Source organism: Bos mutus, chromosome 25, assembly GCF_027580195.1.
Source record: "Bos mutus isolate GX-2022 chromosome 25, NWIPB_WYAK_1.1, whole genome shotgun sequence".
NCBI classification, from domain to species: domain Eukaryota; kingdom Metazoa; phylum Chordata; class Mammalia; order Artiodactyla; family Bovidae; genus Bos; species Bos mutus.
The window spans coordinates 18,011,452-18,037,177 of record NC_091641.1 but is presented as its reverse complement, the minus strand read 5'-3'; the positions used below and the strand labels follow the sequence as shown (position 1 = coordinate 18,037,177).

Here is a 25,726-nt window from a genome sequence, read left to right as displayed (position 1 = left end):
ATTTAATCTAACTATTCCCCTCCTAATAGATATTAAGTTGCTCCTACCTTTTCACTAAAGTAAGTTATGCTGCAGTGCATATGGGAGAGTGTCTCCAGGGCAGGTAGCAATCATGGAATCATTTAGAGCACTTCTGATTTTAAAAGGTATTGCCAAATTACTTTTGTAACAGCAGTACCTGAAAGTCACTGTTTCTTCATAGCCTCACCACTGTTTTTCATAATTTAAATGTTTTTTTTTTTTTTTAAAGGCATTAATACTTGCCAATCTATGGGTAAAAATATGAGTACTTCTCCCTAATTTGCTATAGGAGTTAACCACCTCAGTCATATTGACTTTGTGCCTGCAGGTTTCACTCACACCCAGCTAAGACTACTAAAGTCCAGGTTCAGGGTTTTTTTTTGTTGTTGCTGTTCCCAAGAAAAGGTAGGAAAAATGGGATGTTAATTCTTATTCTCCACATTGAAGCCTGGGCATCAGGAGGTGAAGTATAGCTGTTGAGATTTCTAGGACAGGTGGCCCCTTTCCTTCAAGATGAAAACTACATGTTTGTTTAGAAGTAAAAGCAAACACTTCCCCTCGGGTTTATCTGGGCTTCCCATGTGGCACTAGTGGTAAAGAACCTGCCCGTCAACGCAGGAGACAAGAGACACAGGTTTGATCTTTAGGTTGGAAAGATCCCCTGGAGGAGGGCATGGTGACCCACTCCAGTATTCTTGCTTGGAGAATTCCTGTGGACAGAGGAACTAGGTGGGCTACAGTCCACAGGGTCTGCTGCTGCTGCTGCTAAGTTGCTTCAGTCATGTCCGACTCTGTGCGACCCTGTAGACAGCAGCCTACCAGGCTCCTCCGTCCTTGGGATTCTCCAGGCAAGAACGATGGAGTGGGTTGCCATTTCCTTCTCCAACACATGAAAGTGAAAAGTGAAAGTGAAGTCGCTCAGCCGTGTCTGATTCTTCGTGACCCCATGAACTGCAGCTTACCAGGCTCCTCCATCCGTGGGATTTTCCAGGCAAGAGTACTGGAGTGGGTTGCCATTGCCTTCTCTGGTCCATAGGGTCACAAAGAGTCAAACAAGACTGAAGGCACTTAGCATGGATGCATGTACTGGTTTATTTATTCATTCCAATATCCACTTCTTAATTCAACAAATAATTGAGAGATTTCCTTGTGTAGGTGCAGTACAGGTGGTGGAGACACAAGGGTGAGCCAGATGAATGCTGTCCCCATCCCCACAGACCTTTGGGGACTTCCTTGGTGGTCCAGTGGTTAAGACTCTGCACTTTCAATGCAGAGGGCTTAGGTTCAATCCCTGGTTGGGGAACTAAGATGCCACATGCTGTGCGAAACAGCCAAAAACAAACAGACCCCCAAACCCACCCAAAAACAAAACAACAACAACAAAAAGAACCCACAGAGCTTCATATCTCTGTGATTGCCCAGTTCTTAGAATCAAAGGTCCACACTGGTCTTCCTTATTTCATACAAATTATCCTTATTTCATACAAACGATTCTTCTCTTGAAGAATTTTTCACAGTTTATTGTGATCCACACAGTCAAAGGCTTTGGCATAGTCAATAAAGCAGAAATAGATGCTTTTCTGGAACTCTCTTGCTTTTTCGATGATCCAGCAGATGTTGGCAATTTGATCTCTGGTTCCTCTGCCTTTTCTCAAACCAGCTTGAACATCAGGAAGTTCATGGTTCACATATTGCTGAAGCCTGGCTTGGAGAATTTTGAGCATTACTTTACTAGCATGTGAGATGAGTGCAATTGTGCGGTAGTTTGAGCATTCTTTGGCATTGCCTTTCTTTGGGATTGGAATGAAAACTGACCTTTTCCAGTCCTGTGGCCACTGCTGAGTTTTCCAAATTTGCTGGCATATTGAGTGTAGCACTTTCACAGCATCATCTTTCAGGATTTGGAATAGCTCAATTGGAATTCCATTACCTCCACTAGCTTTGTTTGTAGTGATGCTTTCTAAGGCCCACTTGACTTCACATTCCAGGATGTCTAGCTCTAGGTCAGTGATCACACCATCATGATTATCTGGGTCGTGAAGCTCTTTTTGTACAGTTCTGTGTATTCTTGCCATCTCTTCTTAATATCTTCTGCTTCTGTTAGGTCCATACCATTTCTGTCCTTTATCGAGCTCATCTTTGCATGAAATGTTCCTTTGGTATCTCTGATTTTCTTGAAGAGATCCCTAGTGTTTCCCATTCTGTTGTTTTCCTCTATTTCTTTGCATTGATCGCTGAAGAAGGCTTTCTTATCTCTTCTTGCTATTCTTTGGAACTCTGCATTCAGTTGTTTATATCTTTCCTTTTCTCCTTTGCTTTTTGCTTCTCTTCTTTTCACAGCTATTTGTAAGGCCTCCCCAGACAGCCATTTTGCTTTTTTGCATTTCTTTTCCATGGGGATGGTCTTGATCCCTGTCTCCTGTACAATGCCACGAACCTCATTCCATAGTTCATCAGGCACTCTATCTATCAGATCTAGGCCCTTAAATCTATTTCTCACTTCCACTATATAATCATAAGGGATTTGATTTAGGTCATACCTGAATGGTCTAGTGGTTTTCCCTACTTTCTTCAATTTCAGTCTGAATTTGGCAATAAGGAGTTCATGGTCTGAGCCACAGTCAGCTCCTGGTCTTGTTTTTGCTGACTGTATAGAGCTTCTCAATCTTTGGCTGCAAAGAATATAATCAATCTGATTTCGGTGTTGACCATCTAGTGATGTCCATGTATAGAGTCTTCTCTTGTGTTGTTGGAAGAGGGTGTTTGTTATGACCAGTGCATTTTCTTGGCAAAACTCTATTAGTCTTTGCCCTGCTTCATTCCGTATTCCAAGGCCAAATTTTCCTGTTACTCCAGGTGTTTCTTGACTTCCTACTTTTGCATTCCAGTCCCCTATAATGAAAAGGACATCTTTTTTGGGTGTTAGTTCTAAAAGGTCTTATAGGTCTTCAGAGAACCGTTCAACTTCAGCTTCTTCAGTGTTACTGATTGGGGCATAGACTTGGATTACTGTGATATTGAATGGTTTTGTATGCAGGTCAGGAAGCAACAGTTAGAACTGGACATGGAACAACAGACTGGTTCCAAATAGGAAAAAGAGTTCGTCAAGGCTGTATATTGTCACCCTGTTTATTTAACTTATATGCAGAGTACATCATGAGAAATGCTGGACTGGAAGAAAAGCTGGAATGAAGACTGCCGGGAGAAATATCAATAACCTCAGATATGCAGATGACACCACCCTTATGGCAGAAAGTGAAGAGGAACTAAAAAGCCTCTTGATGAAAGAGAAAGTGGAGAGTGAAAAAGCTGGCTTAAAGCTCAACATTCAGAAAACAAAGATCATGGCATCCGGTCCCACCACTTCATGGGAAATAGATGGGGAAACAGTGGAAACAGTGTCAGACTTTATTTTTCTGGGCTCCAAAATCAGTACAGATGGTGACTGCAGCCATGAAATTTAAAGACGCTTACTCCTTGGAAGGAAAGTTATGACCAACCTAGATAGCATATTGAAAAGCAGAGACATTACTTTGCCAACAAAGGTCCGTCTACTCAAGGTTATGGTTTTTCCTGTGGTCATGTATGGATGTGAGAATTGGACTGTGAAGAAAGCTGAGTGCTGAAGAATTGATGCTTTTGAACTGTGGTGTTGGAGAAGACTCTTGAGAGTCCCATGGACTGCAAGGAGATCCAACCAGTCCATTCTGAAGGAGATCAGCCCTGGGATTTCTTTGGAAGGAATGATGCTGAAGCTGAAACTCCAGTACTTTGTCCACCTCATGCAAAGAGTTGACTCATTGGAAAAGACTCTGATGCTGGGAGGGATTGGGGCTAGGAGGAGAAGGGGACGACAGAGGATGAGATGGCTGGATGGCATCACTGACTCGATGGATGTGAGTCTGAGTGAACTTTGGGAGTTGGTGATGGACAGGGAGGCCTGGCGTGCTGTGATTCACGGGGTCGCAAAGAGTCAGACACGACTGAGCGAATGATCTGATCTGATCTGATCTGATCGCCTCCCTACTTCCCAAGAACTTCATCTTGAATTCTAGACCACATGGCAGGGCTCCACTCCTTTGCAAAGCACCCATTTCCCACCTCTGAGGGATGGAGACTGCCTCCCACTTCCATACTTGCTCTGAGAAATCTACAGAATATGTAAGAATTTGGGGAAACACTAAACACTGGATTAACTATTATTCTGCCAGGTCTGTTTAAACAGTTCAGGATAGATGAGTCCTCAACCCTGAAATGAAATATCCATCCTTTTATTAATTAGGAGACAGTTCTCTGTTTAACCTCTTTATTAAGGAAATCCTGTCATTTGTGACAACATGAATGAGTATGGGGACATTATGCTAAGTGATGTAAGCCAGACACAGAAGGACAAATACTATACGGTACCACTTAATATGATGAACCTGGGCTATCCACTGCCTTTTCCAGACCTGGTCTGAATTTCCCCTCATCCCATCCTCCGGGCCTGTGAACGTGTTTCTGGCCAATCTCTACTCACTGTCCTATTTTCATTCAAACTGCCCCTATGTTGCTGAGCAACACACAATACCTCTTGCCTCAGCGCACAAGGGACAATGGTTTTTCAGATGAGGGCTTGAGAGGGTCAAGAGTGACTCCAAAACCAGAGATGTGGGCAACCCTTCAGAATGTGCCATTGTTCAGTAGGAAACAGAAAAGGATTTGCAACAGACAAAAAGAGAAGATATACCTTCTGTCAGGAGGGGATCACAAAACCATCCACGAAAATTTCTAGCCCAAAGCATTAACATGGACATCACAGACATGGTTTATGGAGCGAGACAGTGGGACATACTGAAAACAGAGTATGATAATTGAATGTCTATCAAGAAAAGAATATTCAGTTAAATGGTGGCATATACATATTTTCATGGGATATTATGCAACTAAATGACAAGAACTTGCAAAGAGATGTGTTTAGTATAACCTATTTAAAGCAAACATGGGTGATTTTCAAAGCATGTATTTATGTGTTTGCATGTATATACTCATGGAGACTGATGTGGAAGATCATCTTCCTTTTTAAACTTTCTTTTTAAATTTTTTACAGATTTTCTCAGTGCTACAGAGGTGTCACTATTTCTGATGCCTCTCAGCAGACAGAATTGGGAAATATATGTGCATAACCCATGTATACACACTTAGCCATTATTATTTATTTCAGTCTATCTACACACACACACACACACAATAGTTATACATAGTGTTCCAATGAATATTCAGAGCTGATATTTAGAGTGGACTGGTTGGATCTCCTTTCAGTCCAAGGGACTCTCAAGAGTCTTCTCCAACACCACAGTTCAAAAGCATCGATTCTTCAGCGCTCAGCTTTCTTTATAGTCCAGCTCTCAAATCCATACATGACTACTGGAAAAACCATAGCTTTGACTAGATGGACCTTTGTTGCCAAAGTAACATCTCTGCTTTTTAATATGCTGTCTAGGTTGGTCATAACTGTTCTTCCAAGGAGCAAGCATCTTTTAATTTCATGGCTGCAGTCACCATCTGCAGTGATTTTGGAGCCCAGAAAAATAAAGTCTGTCACTGTTTCCATTGTTTCCCTATCTATTTGCCATAGAGTGGAGGGACCAAATGCCATGATCTTTGTTTTCTGAATGTTGAGTTTTAAGCCAACTTTTTCACTGTCCTCTTTCACTTTCATCAAGAGGCTCTTTAGTTCTTCACTTTCTGCTATAAGGGTGGTATCATCCACATATCTGAGGTTATTGGTATTTCTCACAGCAATCTAGATTCCACCTTGTGCTTCATTCAGCCAGCATTTTGCATGATGTACTCTGCATATAATTTAAATAAGCAAGGTGACAATATGCAGCCTTGACATACTCCTTTTCCTATTTGGAGCCGGTCTGTTGTTCCATGCCCAGTTCTAACTGTTGCTTCTTGGCCTGCATAGAGATTTCTCAGGAGGCAGGTCAGGTGGTCTGCTATTTTCATCTCTTGAAGAATTTTCGAGTTTGTTGTGATCTACACAGTCAAACGGAGAAGGCAATGGCAACCCACTCCAGTACTCTTGCCTGGAAAATCCCATGGATGGAGGGGCCTGGTGGGCTGCAGTCCATGGAGTCACTAGGAGTTGGACACGACTGAAAGACTTCACTTTATTTTTTCACTTTCATGCATTGGAGAAGGAAATGGCAACCCACTCCAGTGTTCTTGCCTGGAGAATCCCAGGGACGGAGAAGCCTGGTGGGCTGCCATCTATGGGGTCACACAGAGTCGGACACGACTGAAGCAACTTAGCAGCAGCAGCAACACAGTCAAAGGCTTAGGTGTAGTTAAAAAGCAGAAATAGGTATTTTTCTGGAACTCTCTTGCTTTTTAGATGATCCAACGGATGTTGGCAATTTGATTTCTTGTTCCTCTGCTTTTTCTAAATCCAGCTTAAACATCTGGAAGTTCACAGTTCACACACTGTTGAAGCCTGGCTTGGAGGATTTTGAGCATTACTTTGCTAGCATGTTAGATGAGTGCAATTGTGCGGTACTTTGATCATTCTTTGGCACTGGAATGAAAACTGACCTTTTCCAGTCCTGTGGCCACTGCTGAGTTTTCCAAATTTGCTGGCATATTGAGTGTAGCACTTTCACAGCATCATCTTTTAGGATTTGAAATAGCTTAACTGGAATTCCATTACCTCCACTAGCTTTGTTTGTAGTGATGTTTCCTAAGGTCCACTTGACTTCACATTCCAGAATGTCTGGCTCTAGGTGAGTGATCACACCATTGTCGTTATCTGGGTCATGAACATCTTTTTTGTATAGTTCTTCTGTGTATGCTTGCTGTCTTGTCTTAATATCTTCTGCTTCTGTTAGCTCTATACCATTTCTGTCCTTTATCAAGCCCATCTTTGCATGAAATGTTCCCTTGGTATTTCTCATTTTCTTGAAGATATCTCTAGTCTTTCCCATTCTATTGTTTTTCTCTATTCTTTGCATTGATCACTGAACAAGGCTTTCTTATCTCTCCTTGCTATTCTTTGGAACTCTGCATTCAAATGAGTATATCTTTCCTTTTCTCCTTTGCCTTTAGCTTCTCTTCTCTTTTCAGCTATTTGTAAAGTCTCCTCAGACAACCATTTTGCCTTTTTGCTTTTGTTTTTCTTGGGGATGGTTGTGATCACTGCTTCCTGTATTATGTCATGAACCTTCATCCACAGTTCTTCAGGCACTCTGTCTATCAGATCTAATCCCTTGAATCTATTTCTCAATCCCACTGTATAATCGTAAGGGATTTGATTTGGGTCATACCTGAATGGTCTAGTGTTTTCCCCACTTTATTCAATGTAAGTCTGAATTTGGCAATAAGGACTTCATGATCTGAGTCACAGTCAGCTCCCAGTCTTGTTTTTGCTGACTGCATAGAGCTTCTCCATCTTTGGCTGCAAAGAATATAATCAATCTGATTTCAGTATTGACCATCTGGTGATGTCCATGTGTAGAGTCTTCTCTTGTGTTGTTGGAAGAGGGTGTTTGCTATAACCAGTGCATTCTCTTGGTCAAACTCTGTTAGCCTTTGCCCTGCTTTGTTCTGTACTCCAAAGCCAAATTTGCCTGTTACTCCAGGTATCTCTTGACTTCCTTCTTTTGCATTCCAGTCCCCTTTAATGAAAAGGACATCTTTTTTGGGTGTTAGTTCTAGAAGGTCTTGTAGGTCTTCATAGAATCGTTCAACTTCAGCTTCTTCAGCATTACTGGTTGGGGCCTAGACTTGGATTACTGTGATATTGAATGGTTTGCCTTGGAAACTAACAGAGATCATTCTGTTGCTTTTGAGATTGCCCTCAAGTACTACATTTCGGACTCTTTTGTTGACTATGATGGCTACTCCATTTTTTCTAAGGGATTCTTGCCCCAGTAGTAGATATAGTGGTCATCTGAGTTAAATTCACCCATTCCAGTCCATTTTAGTTCACTGATTCCTAGAATGTTGATGTTCACTCTTGCCATCTCTTGTTTGACCACTTCCAATTTACCTTGATTCATGGACCTAAACTTCCAGGTCCCTATGCAATATTGTTCTTTACAGTATCGGACATTACTTCCATCATCAGTCACATCCACAACTGGGTGTTGTTTTTGCTATGGCTCCATCTCTTCGTTCTTTCTGGAGTTATTTCTCCACTGTTCTCCAGTAGCATTTTGGGCACCTACTGACCTGGGAAGTTTATCTTTCAGTGTCCTATCTTTTGCCTTTTTGTGTTATTCATGGGGTTCTCAAGGCAAGAATACTGAAGTGGTTTGCCATTCCCTTCTCCAGTAGACCACGGTTTGTCAGAACTCTCCACAATGACCCATCTGTTTTGGGTGGCCCTACACGGCATGGCTCATGGTTTCATTGAATTAGACAAGGCTATAGTCCATGTGATCAGTTTGATTAGTTTTCTGTATTTGTGGTTTTCATTGTGTTTGCGCTCTGATGGACAATGATAAGAAACTTATGGAAGCTTCCTGATGGGAGAGACTGACTGAGGGGGAAACTAGTCCTTGTTTTGATGGGCGGGGCCATGCTCAGTAAATCTTTAATCCAATTTTCTGTTAATGGACAGGGCTGTTGTTTGACCTGAGGCCAAAGTATGGTGGAGGTGATGAAGATAATGGTGACCTCCTTCAAAAGGTCCCATGCATGCACTGCTGCACTCAGTGCCCCCGACCGTGTGCCAGACCACCGCTGCACCAACCCATGCCTCCTCTGGAGACTCCTGGATGCTCACCAGCAAGTCTGGGTCGGTCTGTCTCTTGTGGGGTCACTGGTCCTTTATCCTGGGTCCTGGTGCACAGAAGGTTTTGTTTGTGTCCTCCAAGAGTCTGTTTCCCCAGTCCTGTGTAAGTTCTGGCAGCTGTATGGTAGGGTTAATGGCAACCTCCTCCAAGAGGGCTTATGCCATAACCAGGAGGTCTGCTGTACCCAGAACCCCTGCCCCTGCAGCAGGCCACTGCTGAGGTGTACCTACATGGGAGACACTCAAACACTCAAGGGCAGGTGTGGCTCAGTCTCTGTGGAGACTGCACAAGGTTTTGTTTGAGCCCTCTGAGCATCTCAGGTGGATATGGGGTTTGATTCTGAATGAGATTGTGCCCCTCCTACCGTCTTGCTGGGGTTTCTCCTTTTCCCTTGGGGTATATTTCTGGTGGGATCCAGCAGTCTCCTGTTGATGGTTATTCAGCAGTGAGTTGTAATTTTGGGAGTTTTCTCATCTTAAGGACACTTAAGATGGTGGAATGAATCAGTTATTTATACACATATAGTTTTTTAGATTTCCTTCTCATTGAGATCCTCACAGAGCACAAAAGAGCTCTCTGTGCTATATAATAGGTCCTCATTAGTCATATACAGTAGGATATATATATCAGTCTCATTTGGGAATTAGCCAGCCAACAGGAGAGAGGACTGGAACAGGTGAAGACAAAAGACAAGTGCCATGAAAAATATCCAACCAAAGGCATACGGATTAGAGAAAGCAAATAGTATCCTGATTTGTTTTGGTTCCTGAACAGCTTTTTGGTCTATTTACAGTCAAGACATCTCCTTGGTATGTAACAAAGCTACTGAATATTTTATACTCTTTTCAGCAATATTTAATAGTGCATTGGGATTCTCTAATTTGGTAGAAAATGAAAACAAATTTGGATATTGAGCCTCTCCTATGCTGATTCAACCATGATTAATCTAGGTGAAAGATTGCAAACATAATCAGACCTCAAACTGACTGAGGGTCCTCAGCCTCAGTTCTATGGTAATTTGGGGCTAAATAGTTCTGTATTTGAAGGCTTTTGTGTACAGGATAGAATATTTAGCAGCATTCTTAATTGTCTTGGTCCACTAGATGAAAGCAACACCTGCTCCCCACCATGTGACAACCCACAAGGTCCAAATATTTCTGAAAGTAGCCCCTGATTAAGAACCACTGCTCTAGTGGGAAAGAACACTTTTGTCCTTATTTTGTGTGTGTGTTCAGTCCCTCAGTCAAGTCCGATGCTTCATGACTCCATGGACTGTAGCCCACTAGGCTCTTCTGTCCACAGAATTTTCCAGGCAAGAATACTGGAGTGGGTTGCCATTTCTTTCTCCAGGGGTTCTTCTTGACCCAGGGATCAAACCCACATCTCTTGCATCTCCTGCGTTGGCAGGCAGATTCTTTACCACTGAACCACCTGGGGAGAGCTTTGTCCTTATGAATAACTGATAAAATGGTATATGCTAGTTCTATTATTTGAAAAAATTGTGACGAATCTTTAAAAAAATATGAACAATTCACAGTTCTTGCAGTCATTAGATGACAACTAAGTGATCTGATGTAAGGTGTGAGTCAGTACCATTCTAGTGAGATGTCTCTGGATTTTTCAAATATTCTAATGATGGATAAAGGAAATTGTCTCTTACTGTGTAATGCAGCTACCTTTGCAAACCGCTCTCTTGTCTCCTAATACCTTATTAAGTGGTAAAAAATATCCATTAGAGATAGCTTTTTCTGTTAACATACCAGTTTTTATATATAATGTATAATATTTGTGGTTTTAGATCAGCTTCCTTATTCTTGTGGAGTATACCTGAGTCGCCTTCTAAATACCAACTACATCAGTAAACTCTCCTTTGATTCCAACAAGCTGGCTTGTGCAAAATCCAGATTGGCTCACATTACAGAAAATCAGCTGGGGGCTTCTTCAGGCATGGCCAAATCCAGGGGCTAAACAATATATCCAGAATTTGGTTTCTTTGCTGAACTTCCAGTTCAAGTATTATGTTGGTTTTATTCTCAAGCTCAATGACTCGAGCAAGCTCTCTTTGAGAAAGACAAATATAGCATCTCTTCTTCCGTTGCTATCAGTTTTAGTCCCAGTGTAGAAAAAGGACTTGCTTCACTACCAGAAGCAAAAAGAACCTATTTTTTGCTTTGTCTTACTCTATTTAGGTCAGCAGCCTATTCACACACTTGTTCTTAAACCCACTGTGGTCCAGGGTTATGAGAAACTTTGATTGACTTACATCTACTTTATGTTCTGTGGTGTGATAATTAATTTCACGTGTCATCATAACTGGACTTTGTTTTGGGTGTGTCTGTGAGGGCACTGAGATTAGCACTTTAATCAGTGGGCTCAGTAAAGTAGATGGCCCTCCTCAGTGTGAGTGGGCATCATCCCATCCACTGAGGCCTGAATTGAACAAAAGGTGGAGAAAGAAGTGAGCACCCCTTTCCCCTACCTCAATACTTGAGTTGAAATGTCTTATGTCTGCCTCTTGAGAAATGTGTATGCAGGTCAGGAAGCAACAGTTAGAACTGGGCATGGAACAACAGACTGGTTCCAAATAGGAAAAGGAGTACGTCAAGGCTGTATATTGTCACCCTGTTTATTTAACTTATATGCAGAGTACATCATGAGAAACGCTGGACTGGAAGAAGCACAAGCTGGAATCAAGATTGCTGGGAGAAATATCAATAACCTCAGATATGCAGATGACACCACCCTTATGGCAGAAAGTGAAGAGAACTCAAAAGCCTCTTGATGAAGGTGAAAGTGGAGACTGAAAAAGTTGGCTTAAAGCTCAACATTCAGAAAACAAAGATCATGGCATCTGGTCCCATCACTTCATGGGAAATAGATGGGGAAACAGTAGAAACAATGTCAAACTTTATTTTTCTGGGCTCCAAAATCACTGCAGATGGTGACTGCAGCCATGAAATTAAAAGACACTTACTCCTTGGAAGGAAGGTTATGACCAACCTAGATAGCATATTCAAAAGCAGAGACATTACTTTGCCAACAAAGGTCCATCTAGTCAAGGCTATGGTTTTTCCTGTGGTCATATATGGATGTGAGAGTTGGACTGTGAAGAAGGCTGAGTGCCAAAGATTTGATGCCTTTGAACTGTGGTGTTGGAGAAAACTCTTGAGAGTCCCTTGGACTGCAAGGAGATCCAACCAGTCCATTCTGAAGGAGATCAGCCCTGGGATTTCTTTGGAAGGCATGATGCTAAAGCTGAAACTCCAGTACTTTGGCCACCTCATGTGAAGAGTTGATTCATTGGAAAAGACTCTGATGCTGGGAGGGATTGGGGGCAGGAGGAGAAGGGGACGACAGAGGATGAGATGGCTGGATGGCATCACTGACTCGATGGACGTGAGTCTGGGTGAACTCTGGGAGTTGGTGACAGACAGGGAGGCCTGGCATGCTGCGATTCATGGGGTTGCAAAGAGTCGGACACGACTGAGCAACTGAACTGAACTGATGTCATATTCTCCTGCCCTCAGACTGGGATTTATGCCATTAGCTCCCCTGGTTCTCAGGCTTTCAAACTTGGACTGGAGTTACACCACTAGCTTTCCTGTGTCTGCATCTTGCAGATGGCAGATCATGGGAACCCTCAGTCTCAATGACCACATGAGCCAATTCCTCATAATAAATTTCTTTCTTTCTCTCTCCCTTTGTCTGTCTCTCTCCCTATCTCTGCATCTCTCTGTTTCACATGCACTAACACACATATCAACTCTTTTTTTTTTTGATGTGGACCATTTTAAAATTTTTTATTGAATTTGTTGCAATATTGCTTCTGTTTTATGTTTTGATTTTCTGGCTGCTAGGAATATAGGATCTTAGCTCTCTAACCAGGGATTGAACACACACCGGCTTCATCAGAAGGCAAAATCTTAACCACGGGACCTCCAAGGAAGTCTCCACATTTCAGCTCTTGAAGCTGGAGTCTAGTTCACTAATCTTCCTATGACATTATACAGAAAAATTTTTAAAGATTGAATAGTGGGACAGCACTCATTTTATAAATGGAGAATATAGGTCTCAAGAACCTTGAGACAAAGCAATGACCTTAGTTAATAGGAGGGACCAAATACTAAAACCAAAATCTGGCTTTCAAGTTTAAGAAGATGTAATCTAAATTTCCAAGGTTCAGCAAGTAAAAGTGGAATAAAAATAAATAATAAATAAAAATAATAATAAAAGTGAAAAATATTTTCTTTATACATTCTTGGGGTCATTTGATCATATCTAGTGTTTCTTTTTAAACCTTACTTGAATGAAAGAGACCCTGCGATGATTGCTAAAAATATAGTTTCTCAGGTTCACCTTCCATGGGTTTAAATTTACAAGGAATGCCTGGAATGTGGCCTAGGACCCCAGTTCTTATAGAAGGCAAGTTTGTAGAATGTTGCACATACTGGTAGTTTTCTCAACCCAGATCACCTAAGCAGAACCACTGTGGGTGGGAACTGGCGTCATTTTTTGTAAGTTCCCTGCTGATTCCAACGTGCAGAAAGTTTGAGAATCAAATGTATTATATGGTGGATCATTAATTCTGGGAAACTTATTACAAATACAGAGGCCCAGGTCCTATTCTACAGCAACAAATCTGAGCTTATGTATTTATTCTTAGCGTTCTAGATTTTTATACACATTAAAGTTTGAGGAACATTGTTGCAGAGCCTTCCTACTAAGTGTGGTCCCCAACTATTAACATCAACATCATCTGGGAGCTTCTTAGAAATGCAGTATCTCAGGTCCCACCCCAGACCTATTGAATCAGGATCTGCATTTTACCAATAACCCCCATGATTTGCAGTTTAAAGTTTAAGATGCTCCATGATAGCCCTTGTTTTCCTTATCTCCAGCAGCAAGTTAAGCTCTTATGGGACGATACTATAAAATATTGATATCCAAAAAAAGTAAAAGTGAAAGTGTTAGTCTCTCAGACATGTTTGACTCTTTGCAACTCCATGGACTGTGACCCACCAGGCTCCTCTGTTCATGGGATTCTGCAGGCAAGAATATTGAGTGGGTTGCCATTACCTTCTCCAGGGGATCTTCCTGACCCAGAGATCAAACCCAAGTCTCCTGCCTTGTAAGCAGCTTCTTTACCCTCTGGGCCACCAGGGAAGCCCACTGGTGTCCAAGCCCCACTCCAAAATATTCTGACAAATTGGGCGGAAACTTGGGTAGGATCTTATTATTGATAATTTTTTAAAAGGTCCTTGCTATGCTAAGTCACTTCAGTCATGTCCGACTCTGTGCGACCCCATAGATGGCAGCCAACCAGGCTCCCCCGTCCCTGGGATTCTCCAGGCAAAAACCTTGGAGTGGGTTGCCATTTCCTACTCCAATGCATGGAAGTGAAAAGTGAAAGTGAAGTCGCTCAGTCATATCCGACTCTTAGTGACCCCATGGACTTCAGCCCACCAGGCTCCTCCGTCCATGGGATTTTTCCAGGCAAGAGTACTGGAGTGGGGTGCCATTGCCTTCTCCGAAAAAGGTCCTTAGGTCATTCTAATGTGCAACCTGAGTTGAGAATCTCTGATAAAGAAAAGGTTTGCTCGCAGAGGGGCTAAAGTTAGATTTCATCTGCAACATTTATTAGATCTGTAACCTTGGATAAGTTTACAGCTTTAGCTCCTAGTCTGTAAAATAGACATGTGTCAAAAATACTATTCCTGGACAAAGGATGCAAATGAAGATGCTGATGTATTCCCTACCTGGTGTCTTAGTTTCTTGGAAGGTCTGTTCTGCATGGCAAAATTGAAAAAAACACCTGCAGCCAAATGGAGCTGAGGAAATCAGAAGGTAAAAATTATTTTTTATTAAGTAAAACCCTGGCAAAGAGGATAACACATTCTATCCTGGCTTCTGTTTGTGCCTCAGTCCAATAAGCCCAGCTTTCTAAAAGAGAGCCTAGATAGACTGTTTTCTTCCCTGGATCCTGCAAGCTGTTTAAACACCAACTTTCCCTCCAGTAGGTAAATCAGATGGTTCTTTATGCAATGACAAGCTTGACTGCCAGTTTAGAAGGAAGTACTGTTCTTCCACAAACACTTTCTGAGTCTTTTTCCTCATTATGTGCACACAGCGATGAGGCCAACCATAGCAGTCTAATAGGCAAGGAAAACTTTTGGCTTTCAAGTTAGACTGTCGATAGGCATGTTTGATACGGCTGAATTTCTGACCTAATCAGCTGCCAGTGGTATCTCTGCTGAGCTCCCTCAGGGCATCAGAGCAAGCTGTATTTTACAATCTAACAGCTTAAACTGGCTCCAATATTAAGGAGCAAAGACTTGAAGAAAAAAAATAATGTTGGAGGAAGCTTGCATATGCAGAGAGGAACATTTGTGATGGTGGCAAGTGTGTTTGCACAGTATCTGCTCCTTGCCTGGAACCAAGCCAGAGACCCTGTGGTCATGCGAGTGGTGTTCTTGTGAACAGGTGCATCTGAATTCAAATGAAATCTTCAGGTCACTCAGCATTTGGTTATTTTACTGGAGAGCTCCCAATGGAAAACTTTTGCCAAAAGTGTGGCAGAAAACAAAACATGAGCTTATCAGTGTGTGCCTTGGTCATGCTTCAGCCCTGGTTAAGTATGAGCATCCATCTGAAGATGCTGTGATTTCAGCTGTATTTCATATAGGCGCAGAAGGGAGCATGTCAAGTACTTCTGTATTAGTAAGGATGCTTTCAAATGCAATTTACTGAACACCTAAACAAACACCTGGATTAAATAGAATTTTATGGGTTCACATTAAAAAAAAAAAAAGAAGTCTAGGGTCATTAGGTTTCAGTCACTGTTTGATCAGGATTCTTCTTCAATTTCTGTCACTCTCCAGGCTTGCCCACTCAACTTTGTCCTCATGACAGTCAAATAGCTGGAAACAAGTCTAGAATTCATACCAGATCCTGCCAAAGGTCCTCTTCCCAACCATACAAAATTCTGAGCTTCTCTCTGATCAGTAAAACTTAGTTTGCTTGTCTAACACTAAGGCAATCATGTCCGTGGGATTGACATTAGGCTGATTAACCTAAGAGGAGAATAGATAAGTAGATAGGTCTAGAGTGAAGTCGCTCAGTAGTGTCCAACTCTTCACGACCCCATGGTCTGTAGCCTACCAGGCTCCTCCATCTGTGGTGTTTTCCAGGCAAGAGTACTGGAGTGGGGTCTCATTTCCTTCTCCAAAGAGGAGAATAATTCCACCCAAACCACATAGCTACTTCTTAATAAGATAAATGGATATTGGGGAAGAAGCTAACACTTCCTATGTAGTTATTTTCTCTCCAGGCCTTAACAGTTCTTTTTTTTTTTTTTTTTTTAATGAGGAAGAACTTGAGCAGATACAAACTAAATTCCAAAAGTACTTTAATGTTGGCTTTTGCAGTATGTATAATCTCTTCTCAAAGTGAGATACATGGAAATCCAGGTAAATTTCTGAAGGTTATCTCAGGGTGGAATAAAGCTATTATGAAGTGTAGGAGGTTTGATCTGCTGTTCATTGGATGCCTTCTTTTTTAATTAGCTAATTAATTTGGGTACCTCAGATCTTAGTTGCACCCCATGATCTTCAGCACATGGGCTTAGTTGCTCCACAGCACATGGGATCTTAGTTCCCTGACCAGGGATGGAATCCCCATTCCCTGCACTGCAAGGCAGATTCATAACCACTGGACCACCAGGGAAGTCCCCATTGGATGACTTCTGACAGAGTTGATGAGAGAGAGAGAGGTTGTGTGTCCAAAAGGGGAGGCAGCTATCCCTTGGATTTCTGTATTCTCTGTGTATTTTAGCTCCTGGCTCACAACATTTCTTCATAATCCAACTTGTTTTTATCATTCTCAGTGGCCAAAAAATTCATGTAATTAAGTCACTTCATTCTTTCACTTTGCTGCTGCTGCTGCTGCTAAGTCGCTTCAGTCGTGTCCGACTCTGTGCGACCCCATAGACGGCAGCCCACCAGGCTCCCCCATCCCTGGGATTCTCCAGGCAAGAACACTGGAGTGGGTTGCCATTTCCTTCTCCAATGCGTGAAAGCGAAAAGTGAAAGTGAAGTCTCTCAGTCAAGTCCAACTCTTTGCGACCCCATGGACTGCAGCCTACCAGGCTCCTTCATCCATGGGATTTTCCAGGCAAGAGTACCGGAGTGGGCTGCCATCGCCTTCTCTGTCATTCTTTGACTTACTGTCCTCCAATAACCTTTCATTCTACCCTCTATCATTCACTCCAGGGTTCATAGTCCTGAACTTCGCACTGCCAGTAATGGTACCCCTTCTGCACATCTAAAACGTATTTAAAAGAACTCAATCTTAAATCATCACTGAATAGTTCTGTCCCCCTGTGCCAGGACCCTCGATGTAACAGTTCTTCCCTGCTCACAATCCTCCGATCCATTACCCCATTATCTTTCCACTGTTCATCAGTCTTCTCCTATCTTTGCTTGTCTCCTCATGTGGGTTAGATTTCATGACCCATTTTTAGAATTGCTCCCTTGAAAACATGGAAACTCCCTTCTCTCTCTTTCCTTGCATCTCATTCATTCAGATGACTAAATTCTTCTAACTAGCTAAATATTGCTGAGGAAAAAACTGAGACAGACAGACCAACCAGTTCTGCTTAAAACTCATGACCACACACCTGACACGGATGCCCCACACTTCTGCAGTGTGTCTCCAGTAAGACTTCTTCCTGTCTTCTAGAGAACTATTTCCTTTCTCTGCTCTCGTCACGCACTTCATTCTAATTCTCCATGCCTTCTATGTTATTCTCTCACAGTGATAAGACTTCATGTGTTTTGGGAAAATAAAAGTCAATGGTGGAAATTTTTCATTACCTCATCACTAATCTACTCATGCTCTACTTAGACTTTCCTCCTGTAAAGATGGAGGAAATAGGGGGGAAGGCAGGTATGGGGAGTTAAAGTTTGATGGTATAGAGTTTCAGTTTGGGATGATAAAAAATTGGGGAGATGAGTGTTGGTAATGGTTTCATAACATTGTGAGTGTACCTAATACATTGAACTGTAAATTTTATTTTACTTATTTTTAATGGGCATACACAGAACAACTGTACAAAAAAGATCTTCATGACCCAGATAATCACAATGGTGTGATCACTGACCTAGAGCTAGACATCCTGGAATGTGAAGTCAAGTGGGCCTTAGAAAACATCACTACAAACAAAGCTAGTGGAGGTGATGGCATTCCAGTTGAGTTATTTCAAATCCTAAAAGATGATGCTGTGAAAGTGCTGCACTCAATATGCCAGCAAATTTGGAAAACCCAGCAGTGGCCACAGGACTGGAAAAGGTCAGTTTTCATTCCAATCCCAAAGAAAGGCAATGCCAAAGAATGCTCAAACTACCACACAATTGCACTCATCTCACATGCTAGTAAAGCAATGCTCAAAATGCTCCAAGCCAGGCTTCAGCAATATGTGAACCATGAACTTCCTGATGTTCAAGCTGGTTTGAGAAAAGGCAGAGGAACCAGAGATCAAATTGCCAACATCTGCTGGATCATGGAAAAAGCAAGAGAGTTCCAGAAAAGCATCTATTTCTGCTTTATCGACTATGCCAAAGCCTTTGACTGTGTGGATCACAATAAACTGTGGAAAATTCTGAAAGAGATGGGAATATCAGACCACCTGACCTGCCTCTTGAGAAACCTATATGCAGGTCAGGAAGCAAAGTTAGAACTGGACATGGAACAACAGACTGGTTCCAAATAGGAAAAGGAGTTCGTCAAGGCTGTATATTGTCACCCTGTTTGTTTAACTTATATGCAGAGTACATCATGAGAAATGCTGGACTGGAAGAAACACAAGCTGGAATCAAGATTGCTGGGAGAAATATCAATAACCTCAGATATGCAGATGACACCACCTTACAGCAGAAAGTGAAGAGGAACTAAAAAGCCTCTTGATGAAAGTGAAAGAGGAGAGTGAAAAAGTTGGCTTGAAGCTCAACATTCAGAAAATGAAGATCATGGCATCCGGTCCCATCACTTCATGGGAAATAGATGGGGAAACAGTGGAAACAGTGTCAGACTTTATTTTGGGGGGCTCCAAAATCACTGCAGATGGTGACTGCAGCCATGAAATTAAAAGACACTTACTCCTTGGAAGAAAAGTTATGACCAACATAGATAGATAGCATATTGAAAAGCAGAGACATTATTTTGCCAACAAAGGTTCGTCTAGTCAAAGCTATGGTTTTTCCTGTGGTCATGTATGGATGTGAGAGTTGGACTGTGAAGAAAGCTGAGCACCGAAGAATTGATGCTTTTGAACTGTGGTGTTGAAGACTCCTGAGAGTCCCTTGGACTACAAGGAGATCCAACAAGTCCATTCTGAAGGAGATCAGCCCTGGGATTTCTTTGGCGGGAATGATGCTGAAGCTGAAACTACAGTACTTTGGCCACCTCATGCGAAGAGTTGGCTCATTGGAAAAGCCTCTGATGCTGGGAGGGATTGGGGGCAGGAGGAGAAGGGGACGACAGAGGATGAGATGGCTGGATGGCATCACTGACTCGATGGACGTGAGTCTGGGCGGACTCTGGGAGTTGGTGATGGACAGGGAGGCCTGGCCTGCTGCAATTCATGGGGTCACAAAGAGTCAGACACAACTGAGTGACTGATCTGATCTGATCTGATCTGAGGACAACATTGGAAAAAAAAATTAATTACCAAGGGTCAAGATGTCAATAACTGGAGAAGCAGAAAACAGACTTCCTGTAGCCTTTTGAAACTAGGAAAATGAACATTTATATTCTAAGTTCCTAAGGCAGCCAGAAATTGAGGGGACAAGACACCAGTGAGAAGTAAGCCTAAAACTGTGTGACACTTTCACCCCAAAGGCATTTGTCAGTTCAGAAACATCACAGGATAAGATTAAGAAACTTAATATAAGTTACATTAAGAGGCCTAGAATCTAAGCAAGGCTTTTGTTTTCAGGACCCTAAAAACACTCAGGAGTCTAGTAGGCACTCCTAAAGAGCTATACTCTGGGATTAAAGGTAGACTTTAGGAACTTACAAATTCTGATACCCAGTCTTAAATTACCTCAATACCTGATTGGATTAAGGTGATCTATCTCAATCTGTTAGAGTAGCTAAACTAAATACTCTGGAGGAAAGTAACTTCATTTATAGACTCATAATTTTTCATGTGTAATGTCCAGCATACAAAAAAAAAAATTACCAAATAAATAAAGAGACACCAAACCAAAGAAAGAACTATGTAGAAACAGACCTATAGATGATTCAGATATTGGATCTTGGGGCACAGACATTAAAATAACTCAGTAGGTCAGTAGGTTTAATTGAATAGGCGAGAAGGTGGAGAATTTTACCAGAGAACTGAAATATATATTTTAAAAGTTTTAAATTATAAATTGAAAAATAAGAAAGAAAATAAGCTAAGGTTAAGAATTCAATTGTTGTTGTTGCTTAGTCACTAACTCATGTCCAACTCTTTTCCAACCCCATGGAGTGTAGCCTTCCATACTCCTTTGTTCATGGGATTTCTCAGGCAAGAATACTGGAGTGGGTTACCATTTCCTTCTCCAGGTGATCTGCCTGACCCAAGGATAGAACCTGAGTCTCCTGCATTGCAGGTAGATTCTTTACCACTGAGCCACCATGGAAGCCCTTAAGAATTCAATCTGTTGTTCAGTTACTCAGTCATATCCAACTCTTTGTGATCCCATGGACTGAAGCACAACAGGCTTCCCTGTCCTTCACTATCTCCCAGTTTGCTCAAACTCATGTTCATTGAATCGATGATGCCATTCAACCATCTCATCCTCTGTCACACCTTTCTCCTCCTCCCCTTCAATCTTTCCCAACATCAGGGTCTTTTCCAATGAGCTGGCTCTTTGCATCAGGTGGCCAAGGTATTGGAGCTTCAACTTCAGCATCAGTCATCCTGATGAATATTCAGGGTTGATTTCCTTTAGGATTGACTGACTGGATCTCCTTGATGTCCAAGGGGACTCTCAAGAGTCTTCTCCAACAGCAAAATTCAAAAGTATAAATTCCTTGATGCTCAGCCATCTTTATGGTCCAACTCTCATATCCGTACATGACTATTGGAAAAACCATAGCTTTGATTATATGGACTTTTGTTGGCAAAGTCATGTCTCTGTTTTTTATTTCTCTGCCTAGGTTTTTCATAGTTTTTCTTCCAAGGAGCAAACATTTTTAAACATTTTGTGCCTGCAGTCATCATCCACAGTGATTTTGGAGCCCAAGAAAATAAAGTCTGTCACTTTTTCCATTTTTTCCCTGTCTATTTGCCATGAAGTGATGGAATCAGATGCCATGATCTTAGTTTTGTGAATTCAATGGAAAGGTTTAATAATAGATCAGAACCAATGGAAGGAAAAAAATCATTGAACTGGAAAATAGGACTTTATAAAAATAATACAGACTATATTAAGAGAGAAAGGCGGAATTCCCTGGCAGTTTATGGCCTAGGACTCTGCACTTCCACTGTAGGAGGCATGGGTTCTATCCCTGGTGGGGGAACTAAGATCCCACATGCTCCACCACGGAGTAACAAAAAAAAAGGAGAGAAAAAGACTCAAAATAAAGAAAACAGCTGAAGAGACATATTGGGCAAAATGAAATGTTTTTAACATGTGTGTAATTGGAATCTCAGAAGGAGAAAAGAGATCGAGACAGAAACACAAACTGAAATTAGAGAGAAAACAGATTATATATTTTTTTTTTCCAAAATCAATGAAACCAATAGATTCAGGAATCACTACAGACTCCAAGCAGGATAACAAAACAAACAAACATAAAACCCAAGCACATTGTAGAAAACTGCTCAAAAACAAATACAGACAGAAAATTGTAAAAGGAGCTAGCAGAGAGCATGGTGGGGAGGTTACATTAAAAGGAGGAACAGTAAAACGATGGTGTGAGTCCCAGCTGAAATGAAGGAATCCGGAAGTGAATATAATGATTTATTCTGAGTGTTGAAAGAAAAGAATTATCATCCTTATGAAAATGTCCTTTAAAAATGAAGGTGAAATAAAGACAGATCAAGCAAACAGAACCTGCAGATTCATCTCGAGAGCAGATCACACCAGAGACTGTAAAGTGTACAATGAAGGCATCTTATTCTGCTCTGGCTGCCATAACAGAATTCCACAGACTAAATGGCTTTAACCACAGAAATATATCTCTCACATTTCTTGAAGTTGGGAAGTTCAAGTTCAGGGTTCAAATTCTGGTCCGCTCTCTTCCTAGCTTGCAGGTGGCTGTCATCTTGTTTCCTCACGTGGCAGAGGAAGAAGCAAGTTCTCTTCTTTCTCTTCTTACAAGGGCAAGAATCACATCATGAGGGCTCCACCCTCATGACCTAATTATATCCCCAAAGCCTCATCTCCAAGCACCATTGCATTGGGAGTTGGAATTTCAACATATAAATTTTGGGGAGACAGCAACACAGAGTCTTTAACAGACAGCTTCTGAAATGCTGGTAATGTTCTGCTTTATGATTTAAGAAGTTTTTTCACACAGGTATGTTCACTTTGTGTAAAATGTTTGATCTGCATGTCTATGATTTATGCTTTCTTCTGTGTAAGTATACTTTTCTAAAATTTAAACTTTTTTACTTTATGTTGGAATATAGCCAGTTAACAATGTTGTGATAGTTTAAAGTGCATAGAAGGGTGACCCAGCTGTACATCTATCCATTCTTCCCCAAACTACACTCCCATTCAGGCTGACACATAATGGTTGAGCAGAGTTCCCTGTGTTATACAGGAGGTCCTTGTTGGTTATCCATTTTAAATATATCAGTGTGTACATATCCATTCCAAACTCCCTAATTATCCCTTCCTCCCACCCTTCCCTGCTACTAACCATAAGTTCATTCTCTAAGTCTGTGAGTCTGATTCCGTTTTATAAATAAGTTCATTTGTATCATTTCCTTTTTAGATTCCACATATAAGGGATATCATACAACTTTTCTCTTTGTCTGACTTACTTCCCTTAGTATGACAGTCTCTAGGACCATCCATGTTGTTGCTAAGGGCATTATTTCATTCTTTTTAATGGCTGAGTAATAATTTAAGAAAAATATTTAATTTTAAATACATGACCCCCTTTCTATAACATCTTATTTCTCTACTTTTATGGCACAACGTCTTGCAAACGCTGTCTGTTCTTGATAGATCAACTTGCCCATGTCTCCTTTCCTTTTCATTTTATTCCAATCTAGTGTCTTTTCACAACTTCATTGATATAACTGAACAATCATCAATATCCTCCTCTCCACCATGTTGTCAAGTCCAGGGATCCCCATCTTACTTTGTATTTAGGGAAAATTTGACATAGCTCACCTTCTTCTTGAGGCTGCTTCCTCTCTGAGCTGTTGTAACACTGCATTCTTCTGGTTTTCCTTCAGTCTCACTTTTCAGATTCCTTTCTGCATTCACAGTCCTCTGCTTGACCTCTAAATGTTAGGACACCTCAGAAACCTGTCCAGATAGTCCTTCCATTTCCAATCTACACTCTCTTCTACCTCCCCATCTTTAATTCATTTCTGAAAGTTGAGTTCTGGACACATCTCTTTGATTGTCTATATCAGGAAACAGCACACTTTCACTGCAAAGTTGCAGGTAGTAAATATTTTCAATTTTGCAGGCCACATGGTTTTTGTCTGAGCTTCCCCGGTGGCTCAGATGGTAAAGAATCAGCCTGAAATGCAGGAAGTCTGGGTTCGATCCCTGGATAGGAAAGATCCTCTGGAGGAGGGAATGGCAGCCCACTCCAGTATTCTTGCCTAGAGAATTCCATGGACAGAGGAGTCAGACACGACTGAGTGACTAACATATACACGTGGGTTTTGTCACAAATACTAAACTCTGTCATTCTAGCATAAAAGCAGCCATGGACAATACATGAATGAATAATGTGACTGTATTTCAATAAAACTTTATTTACCAAAGCAGGTGGCAGGCAAGATTTGGCTCAGGGGCCCTATATACCACTGGTCATTAACCTATATGATACTCAGTCTTGAATTTCTGTTGTTGTTGTTGTTTAGTCATTAAGTCATTAAGTTATGTTCAACTCTTTTCAACCCCGTGGACTGTAGCCCACCAGGCTCTTCTGTCCATAGAATTTCCCAGGCAAGAATACTGGAGTGCTGGAGTGGGTTGTCATTTCCTTTTCCACTTGAATTTTTAGCAGGTGATGTTAACATGCTTGAAGAATTCCTTTTTGTGATGGCAAAATTTATGTATCAGTCTGGCGAGGCAACAGTCTCAATATCTAGGTATTTGGTCAAACATTATTCTAGACATTTCCATGAAAGCATTTTTAGATGAGATTAACATTTAAAGCTGTAGAATTTAAGTCAATCAAAGAACCCTCCAGAATGTGAGTGGGATTAAACCAATCACTTGAAGATTTAAGCAAAAAGAAAAAAGAAAAGGGTTTTACCTCCCATGAGGAGGTAAAGGGAATTCTGCCAATATGCCTGTAGACTCAAACTGCAACTTTCCCCTGAGTCTTCAGCCTGCAGCTCTACTCTGCAGCTTTTGGACTTTCCACCCTCAACTGTTGTGTAAGTGGGATACCTCCTTAAAGACTCCCTCTCCCCTTCTCATTTTCTTTCTCCCTTCCCCCTTCCTTCCTTCTATTTATCAATCTGTCTACCTACCTATCTCTCCATCCACCCTTGTCTCCATCTCCATCATCATTATGATCCAGGTCACCATTATCTGTCACCTACAGAATGTTGATAGCTAATTGATAATTCTCCCTTCACTCCCTCCTTCCTCAAGAGGTAAAAGTGGTGTTTATAATTTGCTGTTGTTTAGTTGCTAAGTTGTGTCCAATTCTTTGCAGCCTCATGAACTGTAGCCCGCCAGGCTTCTCTGTCCATGGAATTCCCCAGGCAAGAATACTGGAGTGGGTTACCACTTCCTTCTCCAGGGGATTTTCCCAACCCAGGGACTGAAGCTGCGTCTCCTGCATTGGTAGGTGGATTCTTTACCATTGAGCCACCAGGGAAGCCTGATGTTTATAGAGATTGGATCACATTCTTCCCCTCTTTGAAATAAAGACTCAAAATAAAACTCACTGTCCTACCAAGGCTTGCTAGAGCATGGAGAAGGAAGATATGGGAAATGGGAGTACATTCAACACCCTACATGGGACAGCTATAACTTGGAGTCTTCATCTCCAAGTTATACAGCAGCATGGGTCCAGGTGTTTAAAGATCTTTTCTTCTCTTTTTGAAAGAAAAGCCAGACATCTAGGGTTCCTTGGTATTTAAAATTTCTCAAACTCCTCATCTGGTTTTTCAAAGCTCTTTTAGGTTTTGTTTCTCTATCTTTCCAAACTCCTCTCTCTTCTCACCCCTATCTGCATTTCACCCTCCAGTCATGGGAATCTGACTCTGATTTTCAATATGCACCAGGAAGTTTCCCACCTTCAAGCCTTTGCATCTGGTGCTCCTTCTGCTCAGACTTCCCTCTACCTCCCAACCCTTTCTTCTCCTGGCTTAGATGGCAGTATGCACTCACTCCATGAAGCCTTCTTTGATATCACCACTTCAAGCTGAGGTAGTTGCCCCTTCATGGGAATACATGCTTCCCCATGATAGCTAGCATGTGTCATGCTACACTGAAATTATCTACTAGGGGGTTGTGGACTAACTCTCAAGTACATGGATGTCATCCTTGATCCTTTTTCGTTTTGTACAGGACTGGCCCTGAACATTATTGAGCCCTGCTCCTAAGTTTTGCCATGTTTACACCATGGCTTTTACCGCTGTCCATGGTGCTGACTTCCTTGCCCTGCCTGCCTCTAGCCAGCCTTCCTTACCAAAGCTAAAGTCTCATCTTTTGCTGCTATTCCCAGAAATG

The 25,726-nt window shown here is 41.6% G+C and overlaps 1 non-coding gene across 1 annotated transcript; it reads left to right on the top strand.

Annotated features, from left to right (window-relative positions):
* Positions 1-1,251: 1,251 nt before the first annotated feature.
* Positions 1,252-1,324, top strand: TRNAE-UUC (transfer RNA glutamic acid (anticodon UUC)). The gene has a single exon. It is a non-coding gene; the product is annotated as a tRNA-Glu (tRNA).
* The last annotated feature ends 24,402 nt before the right edge of the window (positions 1,325-25,726 follow it).